Source organism: Protopterus annectens, chromosome 16.part0 (assembly GCF_019279795.1).
Source record: "Protopterus annectens isolate FY-2018-M chromosome 16.part0, PAN1.0, whole genome shotgun sequence".
In the NCBI taxonomy this organism is placed as follows: domain Eukaryota; kingdom Metazoa; phylum Chordata; order Ceratodontiformes; family Protopteridae; genus Protopterus; species Protopterus annectens.
The window spans coordinates 120,627,064-120,642,421 of record NC_056750.1 but is presented as its reverse complement, the minus strand read 5'-3'; the positions used below and the strand labels follow the sequence as shown (position 1 = coordinate 120,642,421).

The 15,358-nt window shown below is 43.3% G+C and overlaps 1 non-coding gene across 1 annotated transcript; it reads right to left on the bottom strand.

Annotated features, from left to right (window-relative positions):
• Nucleotides 1-8,815: 8,815 nt before the first annotated feature.
• Nucleotides 8,816-8,887, bottom strand: TRNAA-CGC. The gene has a single exon. It is a non-coding gene; the product is annotated as a tRNA-Ala (tRNA).
• Between the last annotated feature and the right edge of the window lie 6,471 nt (nt 8,888-15,358).

Below are 15,358 nucleotides of genomic sequence, written 5' to 3'. Positions count from 1 at the left end.
GGATAAACAGAGACCGATTGCTTTTTATTCCTCCAGATTAGATCCTGTTGCAAGGGCATTGCCACATTGTGTTCAAGCTGTAGTGGCAGCTGCCATGGCAGTGCAAGCCCAAGCATCATTAGTTTTGTTTCACCCATTAAAATTGCGAGTTCCACATTCAGTAGCTACTATACTTTTGCAAGATAAGATAACCTTTTTATCTCCTAGTCGGCATTTGTCATGTATGACAGTGCTGCTGACACAGCCACATATGACCATAAAAAGATGTACTACTCTTAATCCGGCAACACTTTTGCTGACTCCAGAAGAAGGTACTCCACAAGTTTGTTTAGAAAGCATTCATGACAAAGTACTTCCCCGACCAGATTTAACGGATATTCCGTTGGTAGAGTCTGATCTTGTTTTGTTTGTAGACGGATCAGCAAAGAAGGACACTGTAGGAAGAACACTAGAAGGGTATGCTGTCACCACAGAAACTGAAGTTTTGGAAGCAAAAGGATTGTCAAACATTTATTCTGCACAAGCAGCTGAGTTAGTGGCTTTGACTCGAGCTTGTACCTTGAGGGGGGGGGGTAAAAAAGTGACAATTTATACAGATAGTCAATATGCTTTCTCTACTGTACATGTTTCCGCTCAACAATGGAAGAATAGGGGAATGGTTACTGCGACAGGCAAACCAATAAATCACAGAGATTTAATTTTACAGTTGTTAGATGCAGTGCAATTACCACTTCAGATAGCGATATGTAAATGTTCCGCACATACTAACAAAAAAGATCCTGTCTCCAGGGGAAATGCTTTTGCTGATATGGCTGCAAAAAAGGCAGCTCAAGAAAATTATTTTCTTTTACATGACAATGATTTAGAGCCCGGACACCTCTTAGACTTAGAGACACTAAAAGTAATACAAACATTGACAACACAGAAAGAAAAATGTCATTGGGTGAAATATGGTATCACTCAACAGGATGGGTTGTATAGGGCATCAGATGGCAAAATGGTATTACCCTCAAACCTTTTTAGGTATGCTGCATTGGTTAGCCATGGACCTGCCCATGGAGGAGTACAGACAATGGTTCATATAGTGTCTAAAGTGTTTTGGTGTAAAGGATTTTCAACTTATGCAAAGCAATTCTGTTTATCTTGTTTATTATGTGCAAAGTATCATGCTCAGGGGGGAGTTAAAAAATCTCAGCAGGCATTCCCTACCCCTCCATATCCATTCCACACACTCTGTATGGACTTTATTGAGTTGACACCTTCAGAGGGAAAAAGGTTCTGTTCAGTCATTATTGATGCTTTTTCTAAGTGGGTAGAAGCTTTTCCAGTAAAGCATCCTGATGCACACACAGTAGCAAAGCTTTTAACAACAGAAATAATTCCCCGATTTGGCCTTCCAAGGCGCATTTATAGTGATAATGGGTCTCGTTTTGTTAACCAGATTGTTCAGAAGTTGGGTCAGGTGTTTCAAATTGATCTCAAGTACCATTGTGCTTACCATCCCCAGTCAGCTGGACTGGTGGAGAGACACAATGGTGTCCTGAAGAGTAAGCTCCGCAAACTGATGGCAGAAACGCATAGATCCTGGACTGCGTGCCTTCCATTGGCACTCCTGTACATGCGAATCTCACCCTCCTACAAAGGACTTACACCATTTGAACTTTTGTTTGGGAGACCATATTACGTCCCGCAGTGGCAAGGATTGTTGCCAGTGGAACGTGAGGGGGGTGAGGATCTGGCGAATTATATGAAGAAGCTGCTAAATGTCAAGTCTCTTGTAACCAATGACTCCTTTGCAGATTCCAGAAGTGAAACCTTGTTAAGCGTGGCACCCGGGGACTGGGTGTGGATCCGAATTGTGAAGAGAAAGAACTGGTTATCTCCCAGGTGGGAAGGCCCATATCAAGTACTTATCTCAACACCTACGGCTGTAAAGATCACAGAGAGGACTTCGTAGATTCATATCACCCACTGTAAAAAACTTAAGACTTTTCCTTCTACCATTGATGTTGGTCAGACTCCACTGGACCCCTGAACGCAAAGTCTGACTACAAAGGAAGGATGGCCATGTTCAACTGGTAGTTGAACTGGTACTTGATGATGATTTTGGTGGCGAAAGTAAATATGTCCATACGAGAAGGAACAGTTGTGAGAGAAAAAGGAATGGTGGTGCTGCAAGCACAACCAGGTGTTACTACTACGTTCAAGGTAAAACTTTGTGAAGGAATTTTGGACTGTGCTAAATGGAACAGTAATGATTTCCTGACTCTTGCAAAATACTTGTGCAATAGAGACTGTGCGTCCTGGTCAAATGTTTGGTGGTCAACAAATGTGAATGGATGGGAAACAAGTGGTGCAGTGATACCAGAGAAAGATAAAAGCAGACAACAAAGAATAAAAATTGCGCATTTCCAAGGTACTGAAGTAATTACTATAACCATCGTGTCACCACAAGAAAGTGATTCAGGAGTTTATGGAATCGGAGTGTCTCTTCCAATTGGAACTGATCCTTTGGGGACTTTCCAACTTAAAGTGCAATGCCTTAAACATGCTACAAGTAAAGCAGATTTTGCCTTCACAGAAGAAGAACAATTGTTACTCGAGACGGGATTCGTACACCATAATGAATGGTTATCTTGGGTTAGATATAGTACCCGAGAGGCACATCGTGAGAACTGTGTTTCTTGTGCTGAAGGTAAACAGCAATTAGCGACAGTCCCATTGATGCAAGATGAAGGTAACCTAATGTGTCTGTTAAAGTTATTTTTCAACAAAACCGAAGATAAATGCAAAGATGAAACCCAGCGTTTTCCAGTCATAAGCAAAGTTGAGAAACCGCCTACAGCGATTTCCTATCCAGGTTCGTATATGTGCATTTCCAGAGATGGCACAGGAAAGAATTATGGCAATATGGCACAGAATTATTGCAATGTTACTGTGAATGGCAATGAAAATCCATTTCTGGAAAACCAAACTCATAGTTTGTTGTCTCCACATAACCACCAAACGTCTGCCAAACTCAGATCAAGGCTTACGATTCCCTGGAAAGGAACTTGTGCACTTGCAAAGTTAATTCTGCCATTCTACATTTTCCCAGTTCCAGCAAGCAATTTCGTAAGAGAACCTGAAATAAAGCAGAAATGGTTGAATAACAGAAAAAGAGAGTTACAGAAGCAATCCTTCGATAGCAGTGTCTACATCAATAGCATTGGCGTACCATGAGGCGTTCCTGATGAATACAAAGCAATAAACCAAATAGCGGCTGGTTTTGCATCCATCTTTGTCTGGATTCAACCCAATAAGAATGTGGACTGGATCAACTACATTTACTATAACCAGCAGCGTTTTGTGAACTATAGCAAAGATGCATTAAAAGGTATTGCTGAACAACTGGAGGCCACTTCGCAGGTGGCATGGCAGAATCGAATTGCGTTGGATATGCTCCTGGCCAAAGAAGGAGAAGTTTGCAGAATGTTTGGGACTTTCTGTTGTACATATATTCCGAATAACACTGCCCCTGATGGGAGCATCACTCAAGCTTTGAAAGGTTTGGAGATGTTATCCGAAGAATTGGCAGAGAACTCTGCGGTAAGTAATCCCTTTGCAGACTTTCTACAAGCGTGTTTTGGAAAATGGAGTCATCTCATCAGCAGTTTCCTGGTGTCCGTCGGAGTCACTGTGGCTATCTTGGTGGTATGTGGTTGCTGTTGTATACCCTGTATCAGAGGTCTTCTACAAAGACTGGTTGATACTGCTGTTACGAAGACGATGTACCAGCAGTTGCAACAGACTGGTGAAAGTGAATACATTGAAATGTGACTTTTGCAAATGTTTTGAAGTTTAAAAGTTTGTCTTGCAAATGAAGTAATGTATGCAAAGAAAAGCTTAAGTTTTTACCATATATTGCTGAAATAAAAAGACAAATAAAAGTGTTTTGAGGGGGGAAATGTTAAGAGAAAAAGTTTTAAAACATACTATTATTTGTCTCTTTCTCCCATCTAGCAAAATGAATATGCTATTTGCTGAAGCGTTGGTAAGAAAAGGTTATTGAACCATGTTTATTAAAGATGGGCTTTATCTATGATAGATGTAGTTTGCTTATGAACTTGAATAACACCTGTTTTCTATACTTCTGAATACTGAGGCAGGCTCTGGAAGATTCCAGCTACCACTGTGGTTTTGAGGTAAACGTTCTACACTAACTGTGGTTTTGAGGTAAACATTCTACACTAGCTGTGGTTTTGAGGTAAAGCATTCTTTTCTGAGGTAAATTGTGATCCTAGATGTTTTTCATAGCCAACTGTCAATTGTTAGAAATGTAACAAAAGCTATTTTGGTTAGTAACAGGAAAGTATAAAAGTTGATGTCAGTAACCAAGCTGATCAGATTGAGATCATCTTGGCCAACATGTTGCTGTAATCTGGTTAGCAGTTAATAAAGGAAATCTTCATCACCTGCGGCAGATGTGACTCGCTTGAATTTTTCTTCTGACAATGGTTTCCAGTAATTTGAAGGAAAAATAAATCAAATGCATTCAGATGTGTTTAAATTAAGTGAGAAACTGGAGTAATATATAAATTCCAAATCACAAGCACCTAGAGAAATATACATTTTAAGAAGGTTTTCAGATAACCTGAAAAAATGCAGAAATCTGAGGATGAAATTAAGGAAATATTGCTCTGAGTACAAAGCTTCTCAAGAAGAACTTTAAAAATAGGGTTAGAAGACACAGCATGCGGAGAAATCCTGACATTTTCTACTATACCAGGGAAAGTGGAAGGAATAGACTGCCTTGATTTTATGAAAGTACAAGTAAGCAGAGGAGTATGGCTATTTAAATGAAAGCTTTGAAACACTACAGCTCATGAGGAAATAAAGATTAAGATGCAGATAGATACAGGGCAGTGAAGTAAAAATCAGACAGTGGCACTTTCATACTTAACTTGTTAAAATATATATTTTTAAGGAATGGGTAGTAGAAATGACTCTTAGAAAAGGCTGTACATCAACAAATAATAAAACACTCTATTAACACCTACTCAGCATGATTTTTGATCTAGACTCACTAGAGAAACAGATCAACTAACTTTTATTAACACAGTAAATCAGCTGACAAATGAATGAAAGGTTATTACACCTCTATTATTTGAACAACCTAAAGCCTTTAATGCAATATTGCAACAAACACAAACTAGCTGAATTTGGAATGACTTAAGCTACCATAACGTGATTGAGAAGATATCTAACTAAATGTTTCCTAAGTGTTTTGTGGCTAAACACACACTCTTCCTTTGTGCTGAACCAGCTGAAGATCCATAAGGCTCAGTCTTGCATCTTCTTCTGTTTAATATTTTCACCAGTACTATGGGTGATATTATTAAAACAAAGAAAGTGGCACGCTATGCAGTTGAGAAAATATCTTTGTCAACTATATAGATGGCCTACAAATTTCAACAAAAGCAAGAATTTTAATTATGTAGAAATATGTCTAGAATAATCTCAAGTAGTACTTAATCATCATCATCATCAACCCCCTTTTTCCCATTTTCTACATCAGACTGGGGTGTCATGTCAACTGTTGCCATCTCTCCCTATTCAGTGCCACTTTCCTGCCTTCTTCAATACTCATGCCTGACTGTCACAGGTCTTCTCACACACAATCCATCCACCTCTTGGCTGGATGCTTTTGTTTCACAAATCTTCTTTACCAGATTGTCTTCTACTTTTCAAAATGTGTGCCCAAACCAATGTAATTTGTTCTCTTTGACCTTTTCTGCAGCTGGAGCTATTTTGGCTTCTGCTCTTATGCCCTCATATTTTAATATGTCTCACAGTGTACCTCCTACCACCTTTCTCAGGCACTTCATCTCCATCACCTCTAGATTTCTCAACTGCTCTGCCTCTACTGCCCAGGTTTCTGTACCATACAGTAGTACTGGCCGGACCTATGTTTTGTACACTTTACTTTTCAGCATTCTTCTGCATATACCACAATATTTTCACCAGTACTATGGGTGATATTATTAAAAGAAAGAAAGTGGCACGCTATGCAGCTGAGAAAATATCTCTGTCAACTATATAGATGGCCTAAAATTTCAACAAAAGCAAGTGTCAGTTGACTACAACCCCTCTGATTCTAGCTTTGATCTCCTCATTTAGACTTCCGTTCTCCTCAACCACCCCTCTCAGATACTTGAAGCCGTTAACTTCTTCCACTATTTTCCCTTCTATGTGAATTCTCAGCTTCTTCTGATTTCCCCCATTTGCTACCATTATAACTGTCTTATCTGTATTCAGTTTCATCCCATGTGCCTCCAGTTTTGCATTCCTTTCTCTTATCCTTTGCTGAAGTTCTTGCACAGACAATGTCTGTAATGTAACACTGTCTACATATAGGATACAGCAACTTTGTTAATCTGTCTCCTATGACCTGCATACCTCTCAACCTGTAAGCACAAGAAATCTGGACAGAGCAAAATATAATGGGGGACAGAGGCCAAAAAATAGGGACAGATTTTAAATACTGCTCTTATAAACTTAGAAAGTTGCTAGAGTAACAGGTTTTGCATTAGCCTGCATTTTCCGTAGGATATATAGCCTGAAACTCAAATGTCTGTCCTTACTTAGTAACTTTAAGTCTCAGTGATTTTCCAGAAAAACAAAAATTGTATGAGGAACAGACCAAAAATATAAGCCAAAAAAATGGATAATCTGCGAAAATCTGGACAGCTGAGAGCTATGATGACCCATTTGCTAATGTAATCCATCACCAGTGCGAACAGCAGTGGGCTCAGAGCTGAACCCTGATGCACAACCACTCCCAATGGGAACCCAACTGTCTATGAAATCAAACACTGACTCAATTCTGAACAGTGTTTGGTCTCACAGACAGGTTCCCAGCAGGAGTGGATGTGCAACAGGGTTCAGCATTGAGCCGACTGCTATTGGACTACATTAGTACTTAACGTCATTACTTAATCCTACAAATAAATTTAAATTGGCTTGTTGGTCTAGGGCTACATTTTATACTTTGCGTGTCAGAGGTCTTGAGTACAAATCTCAAATGAACCCAACACTTTTTGACTTCTTTCTTACCATAGTGTTGAGTTTCCCACCTCATACATGGAAAACCTGCAGTTTATTCATGAAGAGAAGTAATTAATCTTTGACTCCCTTCCTTGTTAACACAGTGGTGACTTTCCCTGTCTGTCTTGTGAGAGGACACTGGCACGTGGCTTCCTTAGGGGCAGAAGCTGTACCTTTGTCTGTCCATTACTGTGGGAGGTTAAGACTATGACTTGTCAAATGGCTTTCTATGCTCCAGCGTTGATTCCCCTGCTGTGTGTCTCTGAGCAAGTAACTTAACCACACAGTGTTCTTCAGTTGGACTGCTCGATGTCTCCTAAATGGCATCTCTAGTAACTACTTAGGAATCTACAAAGCTAGAAAAACAAAACTTACTATCTTTGTACTTGATATAATAGTAAACATTAAAACTACTATTAATATCAGATTACTAAGCAAAACTCACAGTGAACTACTTTATCACATAAACCTATTACAATTATTAATGGATAATTATTTATAAAATATAAAAGGTAGGCCCAACTAGAAGTTCAGAATGTTATGCAAAGTAAAAACTTACTTCTTCGAATCCTTCCTAATTACTATTGCTCAAACCTACCTTCTTCTAGCTTCCGTCCTTACCAATATTCATAACCCAACCTTGTCAAATTAGAATAATGCAGCAAGATTACAAAATGTGCCTCTAACCAGTCATACAGAACCCATAATTGTGTAGCCTTAAACAATATTAACTGGCAAGAATTGCATAACACCCTCCTAACGAAACAAACTAAAAGCTGTTTACATTGCCATTCATAAACCTAACAAATATCAGTCACTTCAAAATCTTATCACGTTTACAATCCCACTAGAAACCAAAGTCACTTCTGCATTACAAAATGTTCTGCATAAAACCAAGAATCCTAAATACAACACTCTGGTCTGGAACCAAAGTAATAGAAACAGCCAGTTTATTATTTAGCATTTTCATCTAAAAGCTGAAAACAGGCCATCAAAATACCGATCATTGCAGAACACAGTTCCTTTTAAAAAGAAAGAGCATCATATGAACAGAGTGCTGAGACAAAATCACATGGAAATATTTAAGCCTTAAAGATAAATCATACCAGTCATACAAATTTTATTTTGTTTTAGCAATAAAAAAATCTTAAAATATAAAACAGTCCTAAGAAAAAAAACAATTTTCTGTCAAGTATACAAAAAATTAAACACAATCTGCCCTTTATTTTAAATGATCATTAACAGAAACAGTCATTAATCCATGGGGGATGAAGGTAGCATTGAAAATATAATTTGCTAAATGCACTTCCGTTGCTTCAAGGTGTGACTTACAATCACCAACCCTTCTTCAGGGCAATGAACTTTTCAGGATAAAAAAAAATCTAAACTTTCTGTAATCTCTGCATGTTGTAGAATGCTTGTAGATGGTGTTTCTAGAATCATTAGTCTAACATACTGTACATTTGTTGGTAAGTGTGTCTAACTGCATGTTCAGTTTTGCTAACATTATAATAATAATAATAATACCCATTTATTAAGTAGGCAGGTGCACTGAATGCACAGTCCCTTTTCATAGGTAATCTGACAGAACTGTCTAGTTAGGTGAGTTTCTGAATGTCATATAGTAGGCAAACTAGGGTTGAGGGAGACAAACTTTGTACTACAGAAACCAGAGCTCAAAGCCTTAACCCTTTGTGCCAATTGCCAGACAAAAAAAAGTAAAGTGTTATGGAGATGCTGGGGATTGAACCCAAGACCTCATACATGCGAAGCATGCGCTCTACCACTGAGCTACATCCCCTCATAATATGTTTCCTATATGTCACATATAGCAATGTACACTCTGTTTATAAGACCTACATTTACTTTTACAGTAGTAGGCTGGATACCCCTAAATGTATTGGTCAGTCTCATAATAAATAAAATAGCCCATACAAAATGAGCCACACGTAGACATTTTGCATAGTGAATCCTGCCTTTTAGGTGTATTCTTCATTCTGTTTTTGATATCCCTGACCCTTTTAAAAATAACATGAATGTCAGGCCCAACTGTTTGACACAATGTGAAACTTGTACATATTATTACTTTCCAGTATTTCATAAAGATCTTAAAAATATCTGTAGCATAACATGTAAGGTATCCTAGTCATGCTCACTTTTGTTGGTATTACAGATGACAAAACCCAATAAAACAGGTTTAAACCTGCCCTGTTTTTATTTACGGACTCCATTAACTAAATTAATGAGTGCTGCTGGATGATGTGTTGAAGCAAATGCATTTCAGTGCCTACTCATCTCCATGGATTAATAACGGAGCATTTATTAATAGCTTATTAAGACCAAGGGCAACCTGCACTTAATTGTTTGCACACTGGACACAGAATTGTTTTTACTTAGGCTTGTTTTTTGTATTAAAGATTTTAGCATTACTAAAGTATTATTTACCTTTAAATCTTAACACAGTTCGACGTGACTATTGCATGACTATGATTATTTCATGTCATTTCTGTTTAAAGAAGTGTGTTCTGCATTGATCTGCATTCTGATTAAGTCTCTGTTCAGCATTTAGATTAAAGTGCTAGGCAATAAAATGTCTACTTCTACTATTTTAGTGGCACTCTAGTGTGTTTTATTTTGGCTTCTTGGTCTTATACAACATGTTTTGTAACATGGAAGTGACTTTGGTTTGTAGTAGTGTTTATTCACACTACACCATCAACAAACTGCATCAACAACATATTACTTTTTTGCAAATGAGATGCATTACACTTGGAGCATTTTGAGGATTTACCTCCCAGTTCCACCATCAATAAAACTGACGGTCTTATTGGTTTGGTTTTACAGCTCACCCAACAGGTTTCATCACTGCTGAGTCTCATTACACAAACACAAAGACCAATAACTACACAGAGTACAGGGTTTGCTTTGGTAGTAATCAAGCTCCTGGAAGTCATACTAGACCTATGACCTACTGGAGACACTCACCATTAAACCAAATGCTCTAGTCATGGGAGATTAACTACCCCTCTATAGTCTTGGAAACATACACTGCCTTAAACTCACAGGCACAATTCCTAGACTTTATTAATACAAATACCTTTGACCAGATAGTGTGCATAATGAATTAGAAGTTATGTACTCACCATAACGTTCCATCTGAGTAGGTGACTTCATTCGGATGCAACCTGTGGGTATCGGATCCGACCTCGGATCCGAGCCGGCAATTCAAAAGCTTAGGCTCCGAGCTCCTAGCTCCTCCCTCTTACCCATAACCCCTTGCCAAGCCCTGACTGACCTCAGATTGAGTTTGCCTCAAATACTGACCACAGTATAGGAAAAAAAGCATAAATACTCGCTCTATAAAGGTCAGGGGGATGGAGGATGGTTGCATCCGAATGAAGTCACCTACTCAGATGGAACGTTATGGTGAGTACATAACTTCTAAATCTGAAGTAGGAAGACTTCATTCGTCTGCAACCTGTGGGACAGAGTCCCTAGCTACCTGAATCTTGGGCGGCCATCATGGAAGGATGTTCCGGAGCACCGCTGAGCCAAAGGATGCTCTTCCTCTAGAAACAACATCCACCTTGTAATGAGAAATAAAAGTATGAGGCGAGGCCCAAGTAGCTGCCGCGCAGATATCATCCAAGGAAACACGGGATTTAAAGGCGGCTGACGTAGAAACCGCCCGAGTAGAATGAGCCGTAACCCTCTGAGGAGCAGGTCTGCCTGAAGTGTCATATGCCTGCAATATGCAATTAGCAATCCATTTAGACAGAGTGACTTTGGACACCGCTTTACCCAGAGCAAATTTAGCAAAGGAGACGAACAGCTGATCTGATTTCCTGTGGCCAGCTGTCCTGTTAATATAAAAACGTAATTGTCTATGAACATCCAATGAATGCAATTTGTATTCCCCTTTGTTTGAATACTTGGGAAAAAAGACAGGCAAATTGATTGACTGGTTAATATTGGATTCAGAAGAGACCTTCGGAAGAAAAGATGGATTGGTCCTGAGGCACACCCTATCAGGGAAGAAAGAAAGATAAGGCGGTTTGACACAAAGAGCCTGAAGCTCAGACACCCTTCTGGCTGAAGTGATAGCTACCAGAAAGACAGTCTTCCAGGAAAGGAATTTTAAATCAGCAGAAGCTGCAGGCTCGAAGGGAGGAGCCGTAAGGGCCTGCAGGACTAAAGACAAATCCCAAGGCGGTACAACCTCCTTAATTGGAGGCCTTAATAAAAATATTCCCTTGAGAAAGGATTTGCATAATTTCGCTGTCATAAGGGGAGCTGTGTCTTGTCCAATATGATAATGCGATATAGCCGCCAATTGTACCTTAATCGTGGAAGAGCTGGCCCCTTGATGAAAGAGGTCCGTTAGAAATTCTAGCACCGCAGAAATAGGTGCTGAAAAAGGATCCACCGTTCGCTGCTCCGCCCATATAGAGAACCTCTTCCATTTACTCCGATAAACCTGTCTGGTAGAAGGTTTATGAGCAGCTACCAAAATTGCTTTGACCGGTGAAGAGATACCGGGAGTCCTAATTAAGGTTGGAATTGGAGCAGCCAAGCTGTCAATTTCAGGGTCCGCAGATTGGGAACAGGCATTCCCAGCGGGTGAGAGATGAGATCCGAAATTGGATCCAGAATCCATGGTGGATTGACTTTGTGAGACCATACAAAGGGGAACCAAGGTTGTCGAGGCCAGAATGGGGCAATGAGAATCATTCTGCTCCCCAAACTGTTGGCTTTCTGCAGAAACCTCTGCATCAGAGGAAGTGGGGGGTAGGCATAAAGAAGACCGGGAGGCCAAGCATGCACCAGAGCATCCCTCGGGAACTCCCCTGGTGGGGGAAGTAGAGCGAAGAAATTGTCGCATTTGGCGTTTGAGGGAGAAGCAAAAAGATCGCAACAGGGTTGCCCCCAAACGGCAAAAATCTTCTTCGCTACTTGAAGGTTTAGGGACCACTCGTGTGGGGAAAGGATGGTGCGACTGAGCTTGTCCGCAAGGATGTTGGACTTTCCCGGAATGTGCGTTGCTATCAGAAAGCGTTTGGTGGAAATTGCCCATTCCCAGACTCTCATGGCCTCTCGACAAAGGGGATAAGACCTGGTTCCTCCCTGCTTGTTGATATACCAGACTACGGACATGTTGTCTGTCTGAATCGCAATAGTCCCTGAAGGAAGAACGTGGTGAAGTGCTTGCAACGCTAGTAGCACCGCCCTCATTTCCAGGACATTTATATGCAATGATGTCTCTGTGGGATTCCACGTGCCTTGGACAATCTTTCCCGCAGAATGCCCCCCCCACCCGAGGCAAGAAGCGTCCGTGGTCACTGTGGCTCGGGGAAATGCAGCGCAAAAGGGTCTTCCTGCTAGGGGCTCCGGAGAAAGAAGCCACCACAGAAGGGAGTCCCTGCACGCTTTGCTGATCGCAATCAGAGCGTTTAGAGACGAATAAAGAGGAGACCACTGAACTTGAAGAGTCCATTGAAGAACCCGCATGCGTAAGCGGGCATGAATTAGAAGCGGGATAGCTGCCGCCATAGAACCTAGGGCCCTCAGGACCGAAGCTGCAGTTGGTGATGATTGAAGGATTGCTGTCACATGACACCTCAGGCTGACGATACGATCTGGGGTGAGGAAGGCTCTCATTGATCTGGTGTCTAGTCTTCCTCCTATGAAATCTATAATTTGGGTTGGATTCAGGAAAGATTTCTCCCAGTTGATCGTTATGCCCAGCCTTGGTGCTAGTTGCAGGAAGTAATCCCTGGCTGAGCACAGAAGATGCCTTGATGATGCCGTCAGGAGCCAGTCGTCCAGGTACGGAAAGACCTGTAATCCCTGGAGCCTCAGGTGGGCCGCTATCACCGTTAACACCTTGGTAAACACCCTGGGGGCTGAGGTGAGACCAAAGGGGAGGACCCTGAACTGATAGTGACTGGCTCCCAGCCGGAAGCGAAGAAACCTCCTGGATCGTCTGTCCATTCGAATGTGGTAGTACGCATCCTTGAGGTCTATGGAACACATCCAGTCGTTCTCCCTCAAAAGGGGGAGTATAGATTGCAGGGTGACCATCCGGAACTTTTGCTTGGCTACTGACAGGTTCAACAGGGAAAGGTCTAAAATTGGTCTTAAGTCCCCCGTCTTCTTTGGCACCAAAAAGAACCTGGAGTAAAACCCTAATCCGGCTTGATCTGGGGGGACGCGCTGGATGGCTCTTTTTCCTAGCAGCTGCTCGACCTCGAGAGCTGCCGCCTCCCTTTGGTCGGGTGGAACATCTGGGAGGCTGCGAGATTTGGGGGTCTTGATTAGGGGTATTGAATAACCTCTGGATATGAGTCAAGCACCCAACTGTCTGTTGTTATGGACTCCCAAGAAGTCAGGTGCATCGAAAACCTCCCCCCGACTGCCTCCAGAGACGGACAGCCGGGCAACCCTTCAGGGCTGCTGCGTGGGTCTCTCAGAGAAAGGTTCTCTGGACCCAAAATTGCCAGGAGCCCCCCTGCCTCTGGCACGACGACCTCCCCGTCCTCCTCTGCCACGGAAGGACTGGTTGTCCGGAGCAGGTTGGGACTGCTGCGACTTCCGGAACCACATCTTCTTCTGTCCCTTTTGGTTCTTAGAGAAGGACCTCTGGGGAGCTGAGAAGCGGACTCCGACGGCAGACAGCGTCTTCCCGTCCTTTTCGCTCTGGACAAGTGTCTCGCGAACAGTCTTGCCAAATAAGGCAGAACCATCGAAAGGGGCATTCGCGAAGGTCGCCTTAAAGGGCTCAGCAAAATCACAATGGCGGAGCCAGGCCTGTCGCCTCATGACAAGGCCTGCTCCGCTGGCTCTAGCGGCTCCCTCAGTAGCATGAGAAAGCAGCCGCATAGAAGTATTGGATACAGATCTAAGAGTGGCCATTCGGGTGGAATAAACCTGCTTATCCTCACTCGAGATGGACTCCGGGGGAGATGCAGCGTACTCTTTAATCAGATCTCGCTGCATCCTAATGACGTGCGCCATGTAGTTCAGCGCTCTCAAGGAGAAGGTCGCTGAACTAAACACTCGCTTCCCAATTCGATCCATCGCACGGGACTCCTTGCCCGGAGGATGGACGGAGGGACTCTCCTGGGCCAATTCCCTCTTCGTGGCTGCAGCCATCATCATGGCATCTACTGGGGGACCCTTACTCCAGTGGGTGCGGTCTGATGGAGGAGAAAGGATGCGGTCCGGTCGTTTTGGGATAGGCTCAATGGTGTCCGGATCCTTCCACGCCCTGATAGATATAAGATCTACCAGGGGGTCAGCAGGAGGACACCCAAGAGGTAGAAGGGCCCGCCTCGAATGCCTCCAAGAACACAGACTCGTCCGAAGAAGCCTTGGGGGCAGACCACCCCCCCCTGATCCTTAACATCTCCATGATGTCTCCAAATGAGACGTCTTCAGGGGTGACCTAGGGAGCCTTCCCCTTCATCCAAGTCCGTGTCTTCAGTGACGGACTCAGGGGAGTCCATGTGCCTCCTCTTGCACTTGCGCTTCCGAGGTACTTCATCGGGGGGGCTGTCCGAGGAGTACTCTTCAGCAGATGGATGTTCCAAGGGAACCACTTGGGACATCAAGGCGGGCTGTCCCTGGGACCGGCTGGTGGGGCCTGGCCCAACTGCAATGGAGTGCGGGATGGAGCCGTGGCAGGGACCGGGGTCCGGATGTCCTCGACAGTGCCCTTTCCATAACGTTGAAAGCCGAGGGGGAGCCAGCTTCTCTAAGCCCCGAGAGCCGACCCCCACTCGGATCCAACGTACGGATCGGAGTCGGAGCCGAAACCGTCGGATCCGCGGGGCGAGTGTGCTCCGACCTTGACGGAGCCGAAGACACACCAGCTCCCTCGGGTCCGGGGCCCGGCCCTCGGCTCGAGAGGTCGGGTCCGGCACCGAAGCACTCAAGGGATGGGACGGATCCGAGGTGCTCCGACCTGTCGGATCCGAACCACCCCCGGATCCAAATCTGCACGGCGCCGACAGCTCCGAACCCAAGGTATGGGTCGGAGAAGGAGCTACTGGGGCGAAAAAAGGGGTCAAGCCCCTCCCGGTTGGGGCTACGAGCACTCCCATTTGCACTTGGGCCTGGATGAATTTCCTCATCATCCGGTCCATATCCGCTTCACTCATGGAAAAAGTCGATCTAGAGGAGGCCACCGAAGCGGACCTAGAGAACCGTCTCGGTGACCTCCTGGAAGGGCTAGCCTCCTCCTCCTCGGGTCCAGGAGAGAATCGAGGGGAGT